A 21,051-nucleotide genomic window follows, 5' to 3' on the forward strand; every position below is an offset into this window, starting at 1 on the left:
TGGGGACTTGCAGTCCTGTTTTCCTTATCACATTTGTAGAAAAGACTCTCGGGGCCAGGAAGCGTTTTGCCCGAGGACAGAGTGGGGGGGGGGGTTGTGGAGAAGCGTCTCATTCCCAGGACAGCACACACTTTTGTCATTAATTTATACTCCATTCATTTGGAATCTGCAGTGGAATCAGGGGTGGAAGCATTAATTCTGACCTTTCCTCCAACACACACACACACACACACACACATTCGGGACAGGGTTTTTTCTTAAGCAATCTGATAGTCTAACATGATTTGTGAAGAGCGGGTTTCCATTAGGAAAGACGTCAGTCAGTTTCACCGCCCATGTAAGGGGGTGTCTCTGCCCCAGCTCATCAAAATCCATTCCTTTCTGCTCTTAACGCAGGCACTGGGACCACCTCCTGCAATATCGTTACTGAAGGTCCACCTGCCAGGGAAAGCACCCCAGTGACTTTCTTGGGCCATGGTCTCTGTCATCCTCATCTCATTTTAGCCTTGGCGGAGGAAGGGGGGTCACGGAGGCCTGCTTGCTGAAGCTTCTGCAGCCTTTCTGCAGTATCTGAGCAGCCCCTTGGCTACCCCCCAACCCCGATGCCCACATCCAGAGCCCTGTGAACAATGGCCAGCACAGAACTCAAACCCTTCGCTGGGACCCTTTCTACCACCCTGTGGCTGAAAGGGCCTGAGAGGGTGCACGGCAGCCCCAGGAGGAGCCGGACTCACCTGGCGCTGGCTTCTTTGTCTTCCACTGTGTCTGCTCGCTGGGCTCCAGTCGGCCCAGGTCCTGGCGAGGGCAGCCAACATCCCTCCTGTACGCTTGGCCAGGCCTGCCCGCTCCCTGGACGCCTCCTGAGCCAGGGGTCCTGCAGGGGCTCCCAGCCCTCGGTGGGGCTCGGTCACCCCTGCTCCTGCTGCCCGCCCGCTGGCTAATTCTGATTATTTCTCTTTCTCCTTGTTCTCTTGGGCACCTTTATTCCTGACCGTGCATTTTCTCTGGGCTCAAGATTAAAAAAAAAAAAAAAAAAACCCACACTGCTAATATCCTTGTCAGCCTTTTCCTGAATCATTGCCGCGCGGCTCCAGGGAGCTACGGGCCAGTGCCTTCTGGCCAGCGGACTCCATCCCTGGGCGTTCCTGTCCTTGGGGTCCTGCAGGCCCCTGTCTAGGTCTCTTTACCTCCTGAAGACAACACTCAGAGGCCCAGATTCTCAGAGAAATGTCCAGGCAGTGGAGGCAGAAGGGGCTGAGAACTGAGAATCCGGCTGAGGTTTTCCATCTCACAGGTGACTTCTCGCAAATGCTACTGAAAAAATTTTTGTAAAGTGTTTTCCTTTACATTATCTCATTTGCTGTTATTATCCCTGTTTTCCAGATGAGGATCCTAAACTTAGAGGACTTAGTGATGTGCTTGAAGTCGCACAACTGCTAAGGGTCGGGACTCCAGTCTCTACGTGCGTAACTCAGGTATGGGAGGAATAATCATCCTCACTTGGCAGATGAGGAAACTGAGGGTCACGTTGCTGAAAGGGCTGGTCTCAAATCCTGCGGCCATAAGAGGTGGCGCTGGAAGTGGAATTGAGTCACCACAGGGCCCAGGCCAGTGCCCAGTGCTGGGCAAGGGTCTTTCCTTCTGTGTTGTACGTGAAAAGCCAGGTCAGGCCAGGCTAGGAAACACCTAAGACAATACTTGAAAACCCCAAGTCCAAGAGTCTGAGGCGACCGGCAGGCTGTCCTGTGTACACCTGTCTCCTCACACATACACACAGAGCCTGCTGGGGAGCACACATTTATATTTCCAGGGAGAAGCCTGGTTAACTGCTTTAGCTCATCATGCTGTGTGGCCTGGGCGATGTCCTCCTTTCTGTGCTGGGGACAATAGACTAAATATGCCTCTGGTTGGTAATAGAGGTTTTCAAAATTCTGGTTCAGACCTATCCCATCAGAAACTCAGGAAGAAGGTCCTGTTTAGCAAACGCCCCCTCCTCCAGGCAGTCCTCCTTAACTCTCTTTAGGGAGAATCCTTTCCTTAAAGGATCCTTTCCCTCCTTGGTCTTGCAGCCCATACTTCTCTGAATGGTCACCTTTCTATTGAATGGGCCAACCGTTCTCCCACCGTCCCTCACCTCTGCTGAGCTGCAGCCATTAAACTTCTCAGGGAGACATAACACCTACATAGATGCACAGACAGTCCCGTGGACATCCGTGTGCCCAGCTACAGTCACTTACACACATGCTCACCAACATCATCCTCTCCTGGAGACACAATTATACACAGAAACACTGTCCCACACATCACACTCAGTCACGTGCCTGCACACTCACACATACACACCCAGCCCTGCAGACAAATACAGGCCTGCTTAGAGTCCATCCACGTCTGTACAGGCCACTTTGTGCAGGACACCCACTTCCCCTATCCTGGTATTCTGTGTGTCCTCTTAGAACAGAGGCTGCAGCTGATTCTCTGGTCTATGGGGAATGGGAATTCGACCTGCTCAGGCCCAAAGCTTGTAGGGCACCAACCTCTAACATTGGGAACTTTCTGGACAAATAGCCCATTCCAGCTGGGGCCTGTCTTTGTCCTCTTTGCCAGATAGACCAGCCTCAACTATCTCCAGGGAGCATCTGCCCGCATCACACTCACCATCAGATAAGCTCCCTTCCTAAGGGCCCCCAGGGCCCTGTCACCACCTTGCCTTGCCACCTCGGCACTTTCTCAATAACTCACCAAGGTCAACTGTTGCTCACTCAGTCATTTTTTTCCCCATCACATCTGAAGCTTCAATTTTCCTTGGGACAAACAGCCTGTCCCTGGGCTGGTGGCTTAATGGAACAGTAAGCAAGAAAGGGAAAGAAAAGCCAGGGTCTCCGCTGAACTCTGGTTTGTCCCCTGCCCCAAAGATATTGCAAGTCCTAAGAGGGGGGCGCAGCGACAGACCATGGATCATGGAGTCTGACAGGCATAGGCTTAAACCCCAGCTCTGCCCCTTCCCAGCTGTGTCACTGTGGACAGTCCCTGGGCCTCTGTAAGCCTCAATTTCTGTGTCTGTAAAGTGGGCATAACCATTTGAAATTTACAGGGTTGTTGGGAGGATTAGATGAGGTTAAATGCTTGTAAAAAGCACTTGATAAATGACAGAGGGCTCTAAAAATGTTAGTGACTAAGACCATTGTTTTAACAATGACCTTACCATCTGAGACTCAGGGAGGATCTGAGTGGCAATTCAGAGGGCTCAGCCTCTAGCCTCCAGCAGGGGAGGGAGGTAAGAGTCTGGGCAAGGGTCTGTGTCTCTTTTACAAAGCAGGAGAGAGCTAGGCAGGTAAGCAGCTCTGTTCACTGGTGTGAGCTGTCCCCAGCTACCTGTCATCGATCAGTTATTGCCTATAAGGCTCAGGAAATTACCATTTTCCTATGAAACTGGGAGGGAGGGAGCTTATGGATAAGGAGCTCTACATGGATAAGGGCCACATCCATGCTGGTCATTTTTAAACATATTATCCCATTTCATCTCAGAGCAATTGGCAAGGGAAGGATTATTTCAAATGAGGACACTGGGGCTCAGACAGATAACGTAGCCCCTAAGTGGCTGAGCTTGGGAATGAACCCCTGATTTCTGACTCCACGTGATGGGCTGCTTCCCATCCCCCTGGCCACCTATGGAACATGAACGGTAGAAAGAGCGAACTGAACTGCAACAGCGAAACCAGCTTCCTCGTCCTCAGAGGCAAGATGCTGAACAAATCCATATTGTAAGCAGTACTTACAGTGAATCTTACTCCACAGGACAATTCAGACAGAGACCTAGTTTATGCGGCTGAATATGAAATATGGCTTGTGTCTTAGGCCATTTGTATAAAAAGACTATTTCTTTACTGTCACAGCCTCAAAGCCACCTCTTACCAGAGGCTGATCTGGAAGGTGGGAGACTGGGGAGATTTTTCCATGAACTTCCTGGGGAACCTCGGGTCAATTTTATTCTCTCTCTGGGTCTCTGTTTTTCCATCTATAAAAGAATGTGGTTTTCTGGGGGTGATTTCTCTGGGTTGCTTTTAGTTCCCTCAAACCATAGCTATACACTCTGATGTAGAGCTCATGTTAGATCAACAAAGTGTGTTTTTCCAACTTGTAAATTCATTTGCTAGAAAATCCTTACAAGAGTGGACTACGTCAATGGTATTTGGTTAATGCATTTAGAAAAACCAAGAAAAATTCACGTCGCCTATAGAAACTCAGGTAGAAATGGCTGCCCCTGTCTGACTCTGTCATGTTCAGAAGAGAAGAACTTTTGGCCTCTGAAGCTTGTGTCCTTGGTCACTGCTTTGAGTCGTGGTTCTCCCTCCTTTAAAGGAAGCAGGCAGATTCCTGGTCCCAGGTGAACTGCCCACCTCCGTCCCTTTCTGAGGTGACAGAAAACCTTTGCGGGACCCTTCCTTCTTCCAGAAACACGAGTACTGGGGTGGGCAGCTGGGCTAGCCTCCTGGCTGTGAGGGGGGGCTTCTGCTGAGGAAGATGCAGCCCTGGAAGTGCATGCTCCTGGCACTTTCTTTTGGGGAGGGGTGGGATGGAGGAAGGATATCAGCATCCGCTGATGCTACCAACAAATCAATCTGTTGACAGAGCCGCTCTCCTTGCGTGTCCACTGAAACGCCGATCCCCGTGTGGGATTCAGGCTGGCCGACTCGTTTGCCAAATGCAAATGCATTAACCTTACAATTGGGTAATCTAATAAAAAGGATCAATGGTCTGATACAGTGCTTATGGAGTCATTTACTGCAAGCGAGAGCAATTTAGCCAGGACCCAGACGAGTGGCTGGGGGATGCGATGAGGGAGGAAGCCTCAAGCCTGCCGGTGGTCCTCGCTGACTTCCCCAGGCGGAAGCCCCCCCCCCCCGCCCCGCCCCGCCCCGCCCCGGCCCGGCCCGGCCCGGCCCCGGCTGTCCAGAGTTGCTGGGCTGAGTGGGCGAGGGAACGAGCCGGGTGTGCGCCATTTATTCCTGCCGCTGTAATCACTTAGAGGTTCAATTAACTATAAATCATTAGTGGTATTTCAAGTTACTTTATCCAGGCCCCCCGCGTAACACACTTGACTGGCGGTGGGGAGCTTTCTGTGACTAGATTTAGCGAGCGAGCGAACAAGGCAGTCATATGGGTTTTTCTGCTATGAAATTGATAAATGAAGCGGGCATTGGAGGTGCAGCAGTAATTTCTGTGGTGCAGCCAAGAGCTCGCTCCCTGTCTCCTCCAGCGATGAGGGCATGGGCCCCTTTAATGCGGCAGCTTTCCCCTGGGGGCCCCAAAGCTAGGCTGGGTTGCTGGCCTTGGGTTTATTTCCTTCCAGAGAACTTCCCTGAGCAAGCCCTGGTTCATTAAGGGGAGCCAGGAGAGGAAAAAAAAAAAAAAAAAAAAAAGGAGAAACGGGAAAAAAAAAGGGTTGCCTCACCCTCGTTCATTCTGATGAATGCTGATTTTTTTGATCATTTTTTTGGAGTAGCGAGTGGGCAGCACAAAGAGGACAAAATCGGGCTGTCTCGGCAGCTGGATCCCCTCTTCTCATGGATGCAGTTGTCCCTGGAGGCTGGCATCCCTGTCTGGAAAGCATATTTTCTCCTAATCGGTTTTACAGCTCTTTTAAAGTAATATGTCAGATCATTTTCCCCATATACATAGTTAATGAAAGTAACCCTACAAATTCATTTTAAATAGATGGAAGTTGTTATAACCCTGATCCAGAATTTATTACGTTCATTACAATCTTGCTGAAGTAGGTAATGTAATGGACTATTACTTTTATTATCTTTTTAATCCCTCAAAATTATTAGGAACTGACTAATATTTGGCATCACCCTGTTAATGTTTAAACAGAAACTGATACTTTAATTCTTCTAATAAATGATGGGGCACTTTGAGTGGAAACAAAAGCCTGATGGGGTTTATCTTGATCAGACCCAAAGACTTTTAAGTGGGACTTAAAGTGGGGTTTGAATGCAATTATTTCCAGGCAGGGTATCTTCATCAAGTACTCAGGAAGGACAGAAGAGCGGAGATGGAGATAGTGACAGAGAGACCCAGACGGAGAGTGACGAAAACAAGGCAGAAAAGTGAGAGGGAGAAGAATTCCACTTACGTATCCGAGTTCTAATTCTGAGTCATAAAAAGCTCCGATTTGGGCTGATAACCACGCTAGTGAGCTCTATGTCTTTTCCTTCTTTCCTTCACCCTCCCCTCCCCTCCTTCCCAGATTAGAAAGACTTTTCTTTCCAACCATCCTCCCTGTGTTAGTAATCAGCTTTATGGCTAAGAATTCTCAAGTGCTCTGGAATCCATGCGTTGCCAAGATAAATGATTGGGTCACATTCTCCTAGCGAGGAGGAGAGACTCTGCTTCCTCCTTGGAAAATAATGATGGCTGCTCAATTTGCAAATTACCAAATCTCACCGTGAAATGGGAGGGGGCGGGAGGGGCATCCTGTTTTGTCTCTTCCGGAAGTGGCTGGGCGATGCGTGTACTCTCCAGAGCTCCCCTGGACCGTTTTCTGCCAAGAGGGTGACAGGTGGGATTTAGGAGAAATGGATCATTTGCACTTTCTAGTTTTTACCAGGCACAATGCAATGCTAGACACTTAAATTAAAAAAAAAAAAATCTGTTAGTTCTAACAGGGCGAGAGGAACAAAGTACTTCCCTTTTTGGCTTGATAATAAAAGATGAAGGGAGATACATTTGGGAGAGGAAAAGCTGGCATTTAGTGTCACTTCAAGGCAAGGGTGTGTTTTCTAACAAAGAAAGCTTCCCGTTAGCAAAGTCACTAATTAGCACAGAGAAGCTCATTAGAATTTAAAGCTGCTTTGCTGTGTATCATGGCATTGCTCTCTCTCAGCGCCCCGAGTTTCCAGAGCAAGAAAAGTATTGATGAAATTGACTCAGCATGAAATGTGTCTGGTTTGTGCCAACCCATAAAGAGGTGGCTTCCCAGCTCTCCCGGCAGCAGAGCTTACCAGGTGTCCCATGAGCTGGGCCCAGGGAGGTGGGCTGGGGACAGCGTCCTGCCCACCTGTCCGCTGTAGCTGAGTCCAGGGCACTGGCTGCTTATCATTGGGCTAAACCCTGTTTTAATCAGTGGAGGGGAAACTGGCCTTTAACTAAATTTTGCTCCTGATGCCTTATAAATCGTGCTGGTTGCTTTCGTCAACGCTGAGTCGACAAGGGCTACACGTCGTTTGGGGCTTGATAAAGAGACTAAAAGACAGCTTCTCAGCATGTTTATTTTTAATAGACATAAAAAATGTAAACAGAGGCTTTCTTACTCTTCGAAACCCTCGTTGACAGAAAAATACTGAGTGCACGGAAGTACGGATGGAAATCTTGGAGTAAGAGGGTTTTTTTGTTTGTTTGTTTGTTTGTTTTGTTTTGTTTAACTGAAATATTCCTGTGAACACAAGGACAGCTTCAGAACTAAGAAAGGCTGGGCTCCAGAAAGCTCCATTGTTTCCTTCCCCGACATGAAGTGCCAGTTTCCGTGTTTAGGCATCAAGACGTCAGAGCTGTAGCAACATTCTCTGGGCACGCAGCTCGGGCTCTGTCTCGTGGGTACAATAAATGCCACCTATTCCTACCTCATCTCTTAGAGGTGCAGCATTGAGAATTGAAGTTATATCTCCTGAGGTACATTGCTGGAAATCAACCCCCATTCTTATTTCTAAACCTTTATTTAATAGAAATAACTCATCCTTGCTGCTTTACTAGATATGGGTGGCACTAAGATCATTTCAGTGACCATCAAAGCAGAAAAAATACACCTTTAAAAGCCAATTAAAAAATAGTCACAATAAATGTGACAAAGAGCTGATGTCCTTCATATAAAAAGAGCTCTTTCAAACTGATAAAACATCAAGATGCTAGGAGAAAAAGTGTTTGAAAAAGAATTTACAAAAGAAGAAATTCAAGTAACTGTTATTTATTGAACATTTACTAGGTGTAATTTACAAGGGATCTCTCATTCATTCTTTACAAAGACCCTATGAAGTAGGTGTTATTGTTCTCATCTCTATTAAAAAATGAAGAACAATAAAGCTTTGAAAAGTTAAATAGCCAGGATTCAAGATCAGGCAGCTTGATCTAGCCCAGGCTCTTAACTGCTCTGCTATAATCCCACAAATTCACAGACATAATCATGTAATAAGGTTGAAAAGAAGTTCATGTTTACCAGTAAACAAAATGTTAATTTAAAACAGAGAAAAATTTCGTTTGTCAAATTAACAGAGAATTTTAAAATGTTAATATTCAATGCTGGCAAGGATGGGTTGAAACAGACATTTAAAAATATGAACTGCAATTTGACAATCTCTATCGAAAGTCTCAAAAATATACAAGTTCATCTGACCCAGCAAAGCCATTGTAAGTAATTTATCCCAAGGAAATAAAAATGTAAGCAAAGTTTTATACACATAAGTCTGCATTAGAGCATTGGAAATTGGCTAACTGTCCCACATTAGGGGAATGGGTAAGTAGATTATGGTCCATTCATTCAATAAAATACTGAAAACAACAAAGAAGATGTTGTGAAAGAGTTTCTAAGAACATGGGGAAATTGTTATGCTGAGTGAAAATAAAGCAGGGTATAAAATTGTAGGTATAATGTCAGTCGTGTAAAATATGTGAACCAGGGGGTGTTCTCTGTGTAATTGGATTTTGTATGATCGTATCTTTTTGGTTATGAAGTATTTTCCAAATTTTCTAAAGTAAACATGTTTTACTCGTCATCAGGCGTGGGGACACCCTTTATCACTTAAAAAAAATCAACTTCACTTAAATCGCAGAGCTAATGAATTGCTGAGCCCCAGCACCATGTTAACCTAAGATGCTGGGTGTACTGCTCCCTGCATAGATCTGGGGTAGCTGAAAGCAGCCCTGTGTGTTGTTCAGCTCTCTGGGTCTCCCTGTCACCTATAACATACCTGCTCATGGGGTTGCTGTGAAGATAAAATATGCGTAAAGGTCTTAGAACGGTGTTGGCACAGTGTGGACTCTCGGTAAATGTAAATAGTAATAATGATAGTAATATATTAATGATGTGGCTCTTGTTTTGTAAGTAGGAAGGACGGGCCGAGCATCTAGCAGGCACCTAGAGGTGTGTATGGACTGGCTTGTCCGGGGATATGGCTAAAAGCATCTTTTATTGGTGCCTATCATTCTAGTCCTACATCTGGGCTTCTGGTGCAGCAAGCCTTTTGTCAGCTGCTGCAAATGCTAAGGGGGTGCTCTTTGGATGTCCCATGGACCTGTATGCAGACCCTGATTCACCCCCCCACTTCCTGGTCTTCTTCTTGGGGCCAGGCACTGTGCTGAACCTTTTCACATAAGGATTTTCTCCCCTACAACTTGGAGAAGCAGGTTTCATCATCAGCTCTGCCTTATGGCTCAAACACGAGAAGTCACTCTTCTGGGTCAAGAAGCCAATAAGTGGACAAAGCTGGAATTTGAACCTATGTTGGTCTGGCTCCAGGGATGGCTGAGATGTGCAGCAGTCATGACTGAGAACATAGGCTTTGGAATCAGGAAGATCTGGGGGTTTGACTTTCTATGTGGCTTCCAGCAAGTAATAAAGGTGCCTAAACCTCAGTTTGCTTATCTGTAAGATGGGACAATACTGTATTTCCCTTAGTTCAAGTAGCCAGTGATTGTATGTTACACCATTATTTAATGTCACGCCTGGAAAAACAGAATCATTGCTAATTAAACTATGATATAATAACTCTCTTATCCTCTAGAATTTTAATTTTATATTTATGGAAAGAGCTCTCGGGTTTATTTAGACATAGGTTTTTATCATAAGGCCATTGTACACATGTAAAAAGGAAAATACCAATGAAATAGTTTGTTTAAGGTATTCCTAAAGCTTCTTCATATTCCGAAATTGACTCAGAATTGTCATGGTCCATGTTTTTCTACACAGTAGCATCTTCTGTAACATCACAAACATCACTAGTAGCATTTCTTTAAGAACCACTCCTCTATTTCCCTCAGAATTTTAAGCCACAGAAACCCATTCTGCAAGTTTTGATGTGTTCCCTGATGTGGCAGTGACATTAAGACTGCTGCCAGGCTGACAGTGATTGTAAAATCATCTCAATTTCAGAGATGTTAAAACGAGGAAAAGAAAGTGTCCCTCTTAGAACTGATGAAATGCAGTAGCTACCTTATAGGGTCATTAGCAGAAGTAAGTGAGGCTGTGTTTGTAAAGAACTTAAACCAAAGACTGGACACACAGTGAGTGCTCTATATCATCATCATCAGCATCGCTATTGTATTCTATTCTGTTCTCTGAGAAGTATCGCATATACACTCGGCTCTGTAGAATCTTCCTCCAGACTCTGAGCCAGTGTGCAGCGCTGATGAACTACGCTGTGCTTGGGTAAAGCCTGCCTCATATCCCTTTCTATCTCTTTCCCTCCCCTACCTGCTTTCTGAACCTTCTCCTTCTGCCCCCTGCCTCTCCTGCCTCTCTCTTTTCCTCTCTTCCTCCTTTCCTCTCTGGCTCTCCTTTCCACCCCTCCCCAGCTCTTCTGCAAATAAATGGCTCTGCCACTCCATCTCTCTTGTAGGTTTAGAGTGAATGGAAGTGTCTTTTTGAAAAGCTTGTTCTGACATCCCTGACCGGCCCAGCAGCAGGGTCCTGTGCTCCCCTCCCTTCTGCTAGGAGATCTGCTCCTGTGGTTAACGATTTCCAGGATTGCCCTGGGCCTTGAGCACTCCACTCACGGAAGAGGCAGCCGGGCTACGCCCTCCCGAGGAGGCTGCTGGCCGTCTTGGAGGCTGCGTCGGTCCTGCCTCTGGTGGCCGTGGGAAACAGGCACAGGGTCTGCCTAAAAAGAAACCTTTTATTCTCATTTATGATTCTTTAAAACAGAAGTTCACAGCTTTTATGATGAGCCTTATACATGCATTTAATGACATTACAGTATATGATTATGTGCCTTAAGAAGAGGTCTGAGAGCTCTCTGGTGTCCTTAGTTTTAAGTGTATTTTAACTGCCTACAATGAAAGGAACAAGACAAAAAACGAGCTGTGGCCGCATCTTCATAAATTCTGAGCTGTAATTGACACACCTCTGCTGACACCAGGAATGGTCCAGGCAGGTGGATACAAGGAAGAGGAACAGTGGAGTTTCTATTTTCTCGTGGGTCTGGGTCCAAAGGAAAGCAAGATCCGCCATCTCTGTGATACTTTCTAGCCAGCATCCAAGACAGGAATGAGCATGGGCTGGGACTAACAACACTTTGGACCCAGCACGGCGCTAGGCTTGTGACACATATCACTGTGTTTGGTCGCAGCAGATAGGTGTTATTAGCCCCATTTTCCAGATGAAGAAACTGAGCCTTAGCCAAGTAAGGTGACTTGCTCCAAGTCTGCAAATATCTGAGCCATTATCTGAAAACAAATCTTTCTGATTCTAAGTCTTTGAACGGCCACTGGGTGCAGAGCTCAGAATGGCTCTCATCTGGAGAATAGTTAATGGAGAAAGAGGAAGGAGTAGGTGCCGAGGCCCAAGAAGCAGAGGCCTTCAGGGAGAAGCTTCTTTCTCCCGCCCATGGAGGCACGCATCACGATGGAAACAGAATCAGGACAGAAAAAGCCACTTGAAATGAACTGCGCCCAGACAGGCCGCCATGGTGGCGTGATTGATACTGGAGCATGTAGGTGTAATGAAACTGATGCCGGCTCCTCTGCACCTGTGATTTATTGAGGACAAATTTAAGATGAGAAAGGGCCCCATACCAGGAGCTGCATCTTCCCCTCTAAGGGAGGGTGGTCATCCATCACCAGCCATTACAAGGGCCCATTGCTAGCGGCTCATCAGATGAGCCAATAGTCTCTTTGTTGGGGTTCCTAACAAGTGTTGGATCAGCAAAAGTCTATTTATGCTGGTGGACCTTTCAGGACCAATTTGTAGTGGGTCACTGATTCTGCTGGGGTATTATCTTCTTTACTACTCGGGCCAGTTGGGGAACGCGGCAAAGATTAATGGTTTTGGCTGCTGACTTGCCGCCGCAATCTACTGCTTCTGGACCAAAGATTAAGTTTTTTTGTGTTTTACCAGAAAGGGCCCACCTTGCGTGCTTTGATTTACTGACTTGCTTCTGGGGAAAGGAGTCGTGGAAATGTACTTGATTGTGGCGAGGTTTGGCAGATGGCTGTGAGAACTGGCATCCACTTGCTAAACCCCGAGGCCCTGGGCAGAGAACGGGCAGCTCCTGGTGCCATGGTTTGGGTTCTGCAGGCACAGGGGAGTTCTCCTTGAGCTCAAAGGATATCAAACCCTTGTCTGGCACCCAGCAGCTGGCTCTGGGTTCAGAGAGGCAGGCAGTGCCCTAAACTTTATTATTTAGAACTATGGTACTAAAAAAAATTAGTTACAGCTTTTCCTTATTATTTGGAAAATTGCACATGTTCCTTTAATACATTTAGGAAGAAAATTAAAGGAACAAATAAAACCATGCCTGAACCAAATGCACAGTGGTATGACTATTAATATTTTGGTTTGCATTTTCATCTAGGACCTTTGCTATACGCATATACACGCACGTTATTTTACATGATTAAAATCGTACTGGATTTATGTGGGCTTTTAAAAAAAATTATATGGCTTTGTATTCTTTTTATAATGAACATTATACCATAAGTACTTCCCCATTTCTTCATTTTAATATGCACTACTTTTTTTCTTTCTCAAGTTGGGTTTGTTGCAATGTCTCCAGGGCCAAAAGTCCATTCTTTGATTCAGTGAACATTTGCTGTGGGCTTCCTCTGGGCCAGATTGTGTTGTGCTGGGATCACATCGCTGATCAGATACAGTGCTCCTGAAGCAGAGGTGCTGGGGTCAGCTCACAGGGATGTGCTTGCGCCCTGCGGGGGACTGTATCACCCATATCTCCCACGTTGGCCCAAAACACTGCAGATGGTTTGGAGGCAGGGGACTCTTACTCATGACCCCTCCAAGGTCCCTGTAGAATCAGAGTTCCAAAAGAGAAAGTGAACACTGCTTCTGCAGGAGAGAAGGCTGCTGTTGGCTTTGGATACCCTAGCTTGGATTTTTTAGGGTGAATTGGGAGCTGGGAGCCAAAACCTCTTGCATGAGGAATAGCAACCCAATCTTGGAAAACTGGAGAAAAAGCCCTGTAGCCCCCAAGGGACCGTAAACCCCAGGCAGCTGCAGAAACTGCCAGGGAGGCCGTAAGATATGACAGAAAAGAGTGTGGCCTTCGATGGCACTCAAAGGGCCTGAATTTGAATCTCCTAGCTGGAGACCTTGAGCAAGTCATCTTTCCCAGCATCATTTTCCTCATCTGAAAAATGGGGCTTATATCCCTCATCTCTCAGGCTTTTGTGCCTATTCACCATGTAGAAAGTTCTGGGTGAAGAGCTGGAGCTCAGCCCATGCCAACCCTGCCCCAGGCCCATTTTCCAGATACTGTGCTGACTCAAATAGATGGATGGGCTCTAATTGTTCCAACAACATGTCTGAGGTTCACAGGGCCTTTCCTCGGGAGCCTTTGTCTCAGGACTATAAATCACTGGGCAACTGTCCCCACGGTTGGCTTGGCTGGGACTTCCTTCCCCTGGTGGGGTGGCTGAAGGAGGGAGGGGCTGGAGCGAGGCACCGGCCACCTCTTCACCGCTGGTTTTTCAGTCTCTAATTGGGAGTCTTACTTACTCAGCGATTCCAATGTTCCCTTTGTAGCAGCCTCTTCTCTGCCCCAGGGCAGGCTCCCTCCCTTCCTCCTCACCCAGCTTCCAGATTAACATTCTTAAGTAGAGTATTTTCGCTGGAAGACACACAAACTTCCCCAGTGCTTGTCTAGATAACTTGCAGGAGCCTTTGTCCGCTGGCCCAAGGCTTATGTCTCGACAGGACGTGTTCTGTTTCCAGGGGGAGAAGTTTCTTTTGGTTCAAGAGCAGCGGTGAACACCCCAGACATTCCCCAGCCTACAGGCTCTCCTCTGGTACAAGCTCCTTGTTCTGGCCTTCTGCCCCAGCCACCCTGCTGGACCTCACATTCCTGACCATCCCTCCTGCCCCAGGACATTTGCTCTTGCTGTTCTCTTGGCCTCAATGTCTTTCCCCTTCCTGGACTCTTCCCATGGCCATCTCCTTCTTATCCTTCAAGTCTCAGCTGAAATGTTACAGAGGGTCCTTCCCTGACCATCCCTCACCCCAGACCACGTCATGTCCCACCACGTTAAACTCCCTGAAGGCACACAATTCACTTTGTTCCTCAGACTCATCATGGTTTGTGAAGATATATTTGTGTGATGGCAGATTTAACAAGTTGAATCCCTTCCCTGCTTTCCACTGTCAACACTACAAGGACAAAGATGACCACCTTTGTTTCAGTGTCTATTTCAGAGTCTGGCACATTATAGGCTCTCAACAAATAAGGGTGGTGACTGAACAAGTGAATGAATTGATAGATGGAGGGATGAACTGGACAGAGAATGAATGTGTGAGCCAATGAATGAATGAATGAACTGTGTAGTGAATGAGGTACATTCTGTACAACTGTGTAGTGAATGAGGTAGTGAATGAATGAGCAAGTGAGTGAATGAATGAATGAATTCCAGGGTGGCCTGCAAAGGCTCATTTTAAGGGACATGCCACTTCTTTGAAGTCCAAGGGACTGGGGAGTCTGCCCTGTCCCACCCATCTTTATGGGGCCAAACCTCACTCAAAACCAGAATTTCTGAAACCTGTACTTGTAACTCTTCTTATACAGTGATCTGTCTTCATCCTTTGCCGTTCTTTTTCTTTTAAACGTTGCATTATGAAAATTTCCAAACAGACACAGAAGTAGAGAGAATTATAGTAAACCCTCGTGTACTCCTTACCCTATCCCTCACTGGAGCATTTAAAATAAATCCAGTTATCACCTCATTTCATGCATAAATATTTCAGGGGGCATTGCTAATAGACATGAACTTTAAATTTAAAAAGTAACCATAATACTATTATCACACCTAACAAAAATTTTTTTAAAATTAGTTTATTTAATTTATTTATTTTTGGCTGCGTTGGGTCTTCGTTGCAGTGAGTGGGCTTCTCATTGCGGTGGCTTCTCTTGTTGTGGAGCACGGACTCTAGGTACGCGGGCTTCAGTAGTTGTGGCACGCGGGCTCTAGAGCACAGGCTCAGTAGTTGTGGCGCACAGGCTTAGTTGCTCCATGGCACATGGGATCTTCCCAGATCAGGGATCAAACCTGTGTCCCTTGCATTGGCAGGTGGATTCTTAACCACTGCACCACCAGGGAAGTCCCCCAAATTTTTTTTTAAAAAAACACCCAGTTCCTTTAATATCTAATATTTGGTCAATGTTCAGATATTCCCGATTGTCTCAAAATGTCTTTTTACATTTAGGTTGCTCAAATGAGGCCACAAACATTGCTTTTGGTTGATACGTCTCTTAAATTTCTTTTCATCTGTAATAGTCCCCCTGTTCTCCTCACATTAAAAAATGTCATTTATTTCTCTTTTTAAAATGCCATTTGTTTTTTGATGAACACAGGTCACTTATCCTGCATTCTGTTTCACGTTCTGGCTGATTGCCTCTTGGTGGTGTGATCTAACGTGTTCCTCTGTCCCCTGTGTTTCCCAGAAACTCAGATCCAGAGGCCTGATCAGAGTCGCATTTGGTTTTTGGCCAGAAGCCTTCGTGGATGGTGTTGTGCAACCTCTGTTGTATCACATCCTAATGTCTAGTTGTCTCTCCTTTAAAGATGTTAAGATTGATCAGTGGCTCAGCCCACCCTTCTTAAGGAACTCCCCACTCCCATCTCTATTTCCATGGCTATAAGAACTTGTTTTGCGAAACAAGCTAGTTGAGAACATTGATCATATCGAGCAGATGTGGGAGCAGCAAGGTCTGGTGACAAATGCACTGATTTAGAGCAGCAGACCCAGAGAAGAGGTTGAATTTCTCTGCGTCTCGGTTTCCCTGACTGTAAAATGGGGCTAAGAGTAGCAGCTTTGAGAACTAACTGACAGGGGAAATGTTTGGTAGATAACGTCAACACACAACATTAAATGCTTACTGTGGATTAACCCGCTTAATCTTCTCCACATTTCTTTGAGGTATATGTGCTATTAGTTCCATTATATGTACGGGGGAGAGGAGACACAGAGTGGTTAGCTAACTTGCCCAAGGACACCACAGCTAGTAAGTGGCAGAACTGGGATTTGAACCCAGGCAGTTGGGCTCCAGAGCCTGCGCTTCCATGCTCGATGCTTGTTGAGTCGTTGCAGGGAATGGGCGACTGTTAGTTCCTACACGACGGGGTGTGCTGGGGTGGAGTAAGGCAGCCCTCCATGGCCAAAGGGGGTTTGCTCTTTGAGTTTTACAAAGTCATTATTTCTGTCCCCCACTGCTTTGACGTGGGCCAGAACCAGCTTGACAAAGTCACATGCTGGAGAGGGGATTGGAGGTATAAAGTCCTACCCTCATTTGGGTGAGATTTGACTTTCCTAGAAAAACTCTTCTGAAGCCTAGAGAGGTTAAGTGACTTGCCCAAAATCACACAGCAAGTTTGGCCCTGAGCTAGGATTAGAATCTCAGACTCCCTCAAGCCTTGGGCCGCTGTATCTCGGTCCGCAGGTCCTTCCATGCCCATGTAGAGGGGGCTCTCTCTCTACTCCCCACCAATACCCCATGAGTCATGTTCATTTGGGGCAGAACTCCTGTGGGGAGGAAAATGGACAAACATGCTTGCCAAAGTCACTGTAGCCATTTAGGGCTTTCTTGGCACATCACAGACCTTCCTGTCTTGGTCACTCACTATCGTAGATGTCCAGGCCTGCTAACCTCATCCTCCCAAAAGCATTCTGGAAACCGAACTTTCCTCTCCCTTGGCCTCAGTCTTGAAGCCAAAGCAAATAAAAGCCCTGAGCCCAGTTCTTCTGGCTCCTAGTTCAGGAGGGCCAGAAGTGATGTCAGCACATCTGCCATGACTACAGCCTTATCTTCCAGATAAGGGAAGTGAGGCTCAGAGAGGGGTGGTAACCCAATGAGCTCACATAGCCTCGCCTACAGTGTGGGCGGCAGCAGGGGCTGGACTGTTCCTCCTGCAACCCGGGAGGTCCCCAGAGTGGTCTCCTGTTGGGCCGATAACAAAGACCAAGACAATAATGAAAGGTGCTTTGGGTTCCTTGAGCAGGATCCGGCGCCAGCGCCTGGTGGCTCCACTGGTGCCCTGAGCCCTGGGCGCTCACTAATGGACGGTGGCTGATCCCGGGACTGATTGGCAACCAGCCCCGAGATCCTCAGGGGAAACCTGGAAATAGTGACCTCCAGCCCGGAGACACTGTCCCTTCTGGGAGCCACGGGGAGGCGGGAGAGGAGGGGTTCTGGTTGTTCCAAGGCAGGAGTGCCTCTGAGCCCATGGGGTGAGGGGAGATGAACTGTGTCCCCTCCACCCCACAGCCACTGGGCTGGAACACTAGATGAGCCTTCCAGACTGTGCAGAAAACTGTCAAAATGCCAACTCCTCATTTCCTTTCTCTGCTGCCTCCCTGCCCTGTGCTCCTGGCTGGCTAGCATGATATTCTGCACACCTGCCAGGGTGATAGTGGGACCAATAAGAGGGCTCAAAGGTGTCCTGAAATGCCACACTGTGATCCCAAGGTGAGCCAGGCCACCATCACTCCCAAGACAGAGGAGACATCTCTGAAAGCAGTCCTGAGCACAGCACAGGCAAAGGAACAGAGGCACAAGCACTCGGGGAGCAGCACAGGGGAAAAGAACGTAGAACATTAGGGTGGAGAGGCTAGAAGGGCAGACCTTGAAAGCAAGGCAAAAATCTAGACTGTACCTGATTGGCAATAAGGATCCACTGAAGGCCTCAAAGGGAGGGCAGAAGAGAGAAAGCTGGGGACCACCCAGAGTCATGGATCTCTCTTAAGCACATCAGGCCGGGTGAAAGGCAAATACAAAACGGAAGCGTCTGACCTTTTTCTAGGACACCCAATATTTATGCGCTTTGCTCATCACCCAAATTTTATTCATTTACTCAAAGAGTGCGAAAAAGACACTTTCGGAAACTGCTATAAATCCAGTGCAAGTCACCATGGTAACCTGATTAGCAGCTAAATTAAGTTCATGGTTAAGAAGAAATAAATAAAAATAACTCTCCTCCTTGGCTGGGGCTACCCACCGGGCCAGTGGCGGCTGAGCAGATGCTGAGGTCTTGGAGGGCCAGGGCCTGGTCCCTATAGAGATGCTGGGGCCGCAGTGGGAGGGATGGATTTGCTGCAGAGATGCAAGAAGCCCGAGGGTTAATACTGCCTGGGGGTTGATGAGGCCCCTAGCGGCCAAGCTGGGGAGTGCAGGCTGTACCCCTCAAGGACAAAGCTATGGTCTCAGGAAAAGGGGCCCATATCCTCCAAGAGAGTCTTCTCGATGCCCTGGACCAGGCTTCATTTATCAGAGCATCCTTTCCATGTATTGCCACCCCTCTAGTTCCAGGTCCCCATGTGCTGGGTGCTAGGGACCACAACATGACTTAGACCCGGTTTGGGTCCTGGAGGAGCCCAGTTTAGTGGTAGAAACAGATAAAATAGACACTCTAGACACTGTGTGATAAATGCACGGATGGAGGTCAGTATAAGGTGCTATGGAAACATGGGTCAGTCAGGGAGGCTTCCTGGAGGAGGTGATGCTCTAGAAAAAGACATATGTGGCTGCTGGAGAGTGCCTACTTCAGGTGAGCATTCTGGCTTTTCTGTTTGGAGCTGACTGGCAGGATGGTTGTACTCCAGTGCTAACCTGGAATGGGCTGGCATTGGCCCTGATGAGACCTGAGGGGTTTTTCTTGGGGGCTGTGTGGTTAACACATCGTAGGGATCAGCAGCAAGAGAGATGGGTGCAAAGAGAGAAATGAGCCTCCCATTTACCCTTCCCAAGCCTCCTCCTGGCCGAAGCAGTCTAGTGCAGTGGTTAGAGTCAAACCAACTTTGAATGTTCTTTCTGCCACTTGCTAGCTATGCCCTCTGGGAAGTGATTTCATTTATTTGAGCTTCAGCCTCTTTGTCTATAAAATGGGGGCGGGGGATAATGATAACAGTTTCTATCTCGTAAGATTACATTGGGTTACTGAGATGTCATAAGCTAGATGTGGCATGGACCCTCACAGGTAGCAAACACCCAACAAGATGCTTGCTGGTGTTAGTTTCACTCCCTTGGGCCGTCTGCCCTGATTGGGTGGAAAAAGGAGGGTGTGGTGGCCATGGAAATGCCCCGCTTAAGTCTCCTTCAGGAGAAATTGCTGCAGGGAGCAGAGGTGACTGACAGTCCTAGCTACCACCCCTTGAGATCCCCCAGTGTGTTCGAGCTGAGGCTACATTTCCTCTCCGTTGCTCTCAGCCAGTGATGGAGCACAGGGTCGTGATGCCGGGGCTGGCCCTTTCCTACAAAATGCGTAACACTGGCCCAGGGATGCCCCACCAGCCTGGCTGAAACTTTTCTAGAACACTGCTGTGGTCTTCGACTCTTCCCTCCTGCCCTCCTTCCTTGCCCCTCCCCTCTCCCAGATGTCAGGCCCACCTCCATGACCGAAGGCTCTCCCTGTCTCCTCTTGCTCCCTCATCCTTTATCCTTCACAGGCGTGTCCCCAGTAAACCTCTTGCATGTCTAATCTTGTCCTGGCATTTGTTCCTCAGGACACCCCAAAGGACACAGAGGGTCAGGGGAAGCGTCCCAGAGGCGGACGGCAGAGAGATAAATATGCGACCAACAGCAGGTCACACGGGTGCCTATAGGTGGGGGGGTCAGGGCCTTCAAAGACCCCAGTCTCTTCCCATGTCCTGTCCTCAAGCATGTATGTGTGTGTGTGTGTGTGTGTGTGCACGCACTGCCCTGTGCATGCTTCCATCACTGCATTGACCATAGTCAATTAGTTGGAAAATTAGTTTCCACCTGAAGAAGATGAGTTCCTCAGGTTGTCCCCGACATTTAGCCCTGCAGAAGACCTCGTGTATGGTAAATGCTCAGTCAAAATAACCTGAGTGCCCCTGGGAGCTGTATCTATCTTAAATTTTTCTTTGAACCAATGTTGTTTTTATTTTCAGGTATTTTGAATTGCATAACGTTAGCTGACTTAAGCTTTTTAGTCCTTTGTTTTTGTGACAGAGACATAAATGTATAGACACGTGTAAATCTGTACACCTACACAGAAGGGTGATAGCAGCCTTGCTTCATGGTGGCCACAACTGCCGGCAGACCCTTTAACCCACCCCTCTGTCTCTGCTGAGCCCTCCACCATCCCCCTTTCTAGAAAGGAGCTTGGAGTCTCTTAGCTCAGCTGCACGGGATGAATCTTCTCTGGGTCTTCTCCTTTCCTCCCACCTCCGGTTCCCAGCCTCAGCCCCCATCTGTCCCTCCCTGCTCAGCAAGATCAGGGAAGCTGCAAACCCAACCCTTACATCAAAAGGGAACTTGAAAAATACTTGGAGCAAAAACTGCTAAGTGTGCATCCTTGCTCCGTGCTGCCTCTGATATTAAATCAGGAAATGGCACTGAACAGTCGCTCCAAACACAGAAACAGGGGTTGTCAACACAGAAACCAAAAGCAATCTCTAATGGGCAGAGGTGAAAGGGACCTGGCACAGGGCCGGGTTGGGGGGCTGAGACCGAGGAATGGATTCCTGAGCCGGGCTTGTCTGTGCCATTTCTCCAGCGTGCAGAATGGAGCCAGACTTCCAGTCCCGGGCTCTGAGGGCACCTTGTCTCCATGACAGATGAAAGAGAAATTAAGCACATTGCTTAAATACCTTTGGGATGCTTCTTTTCATTTCTACAGATATTTATTGAGTGCCTACTATGTGCCCAGCAGTGAAACAAACAAAGAAAAATGCCTGCCCAAGTGGAGATGATCTTCTAGTCAAGAATGGGGTCTGACTCTGGCACGGCATTCAAGGCCCTTCAAGTGTTGGCTCCTGCAGCTCTAAATCTAGCCTCTTTGAAATAGACCCCCCCCCCGCCAAGTGCCTGAGGTGGTACC

The sequence above is a fragment of the Eschrichtius robustus genome, chromosome 16 (assembly GCF_028021215.1).
Source record: "Eschrichtius robustus isolate mEscRob2 chromosome 16, mEscRob2.pri, whole genome shotgun sequence".
NCBI lineage: Eukaryota > Metazoa > Chordata > Mammalia > Artiodactyla > Eschrichtiidae > Eschrichtius > Eschrichtius robustus.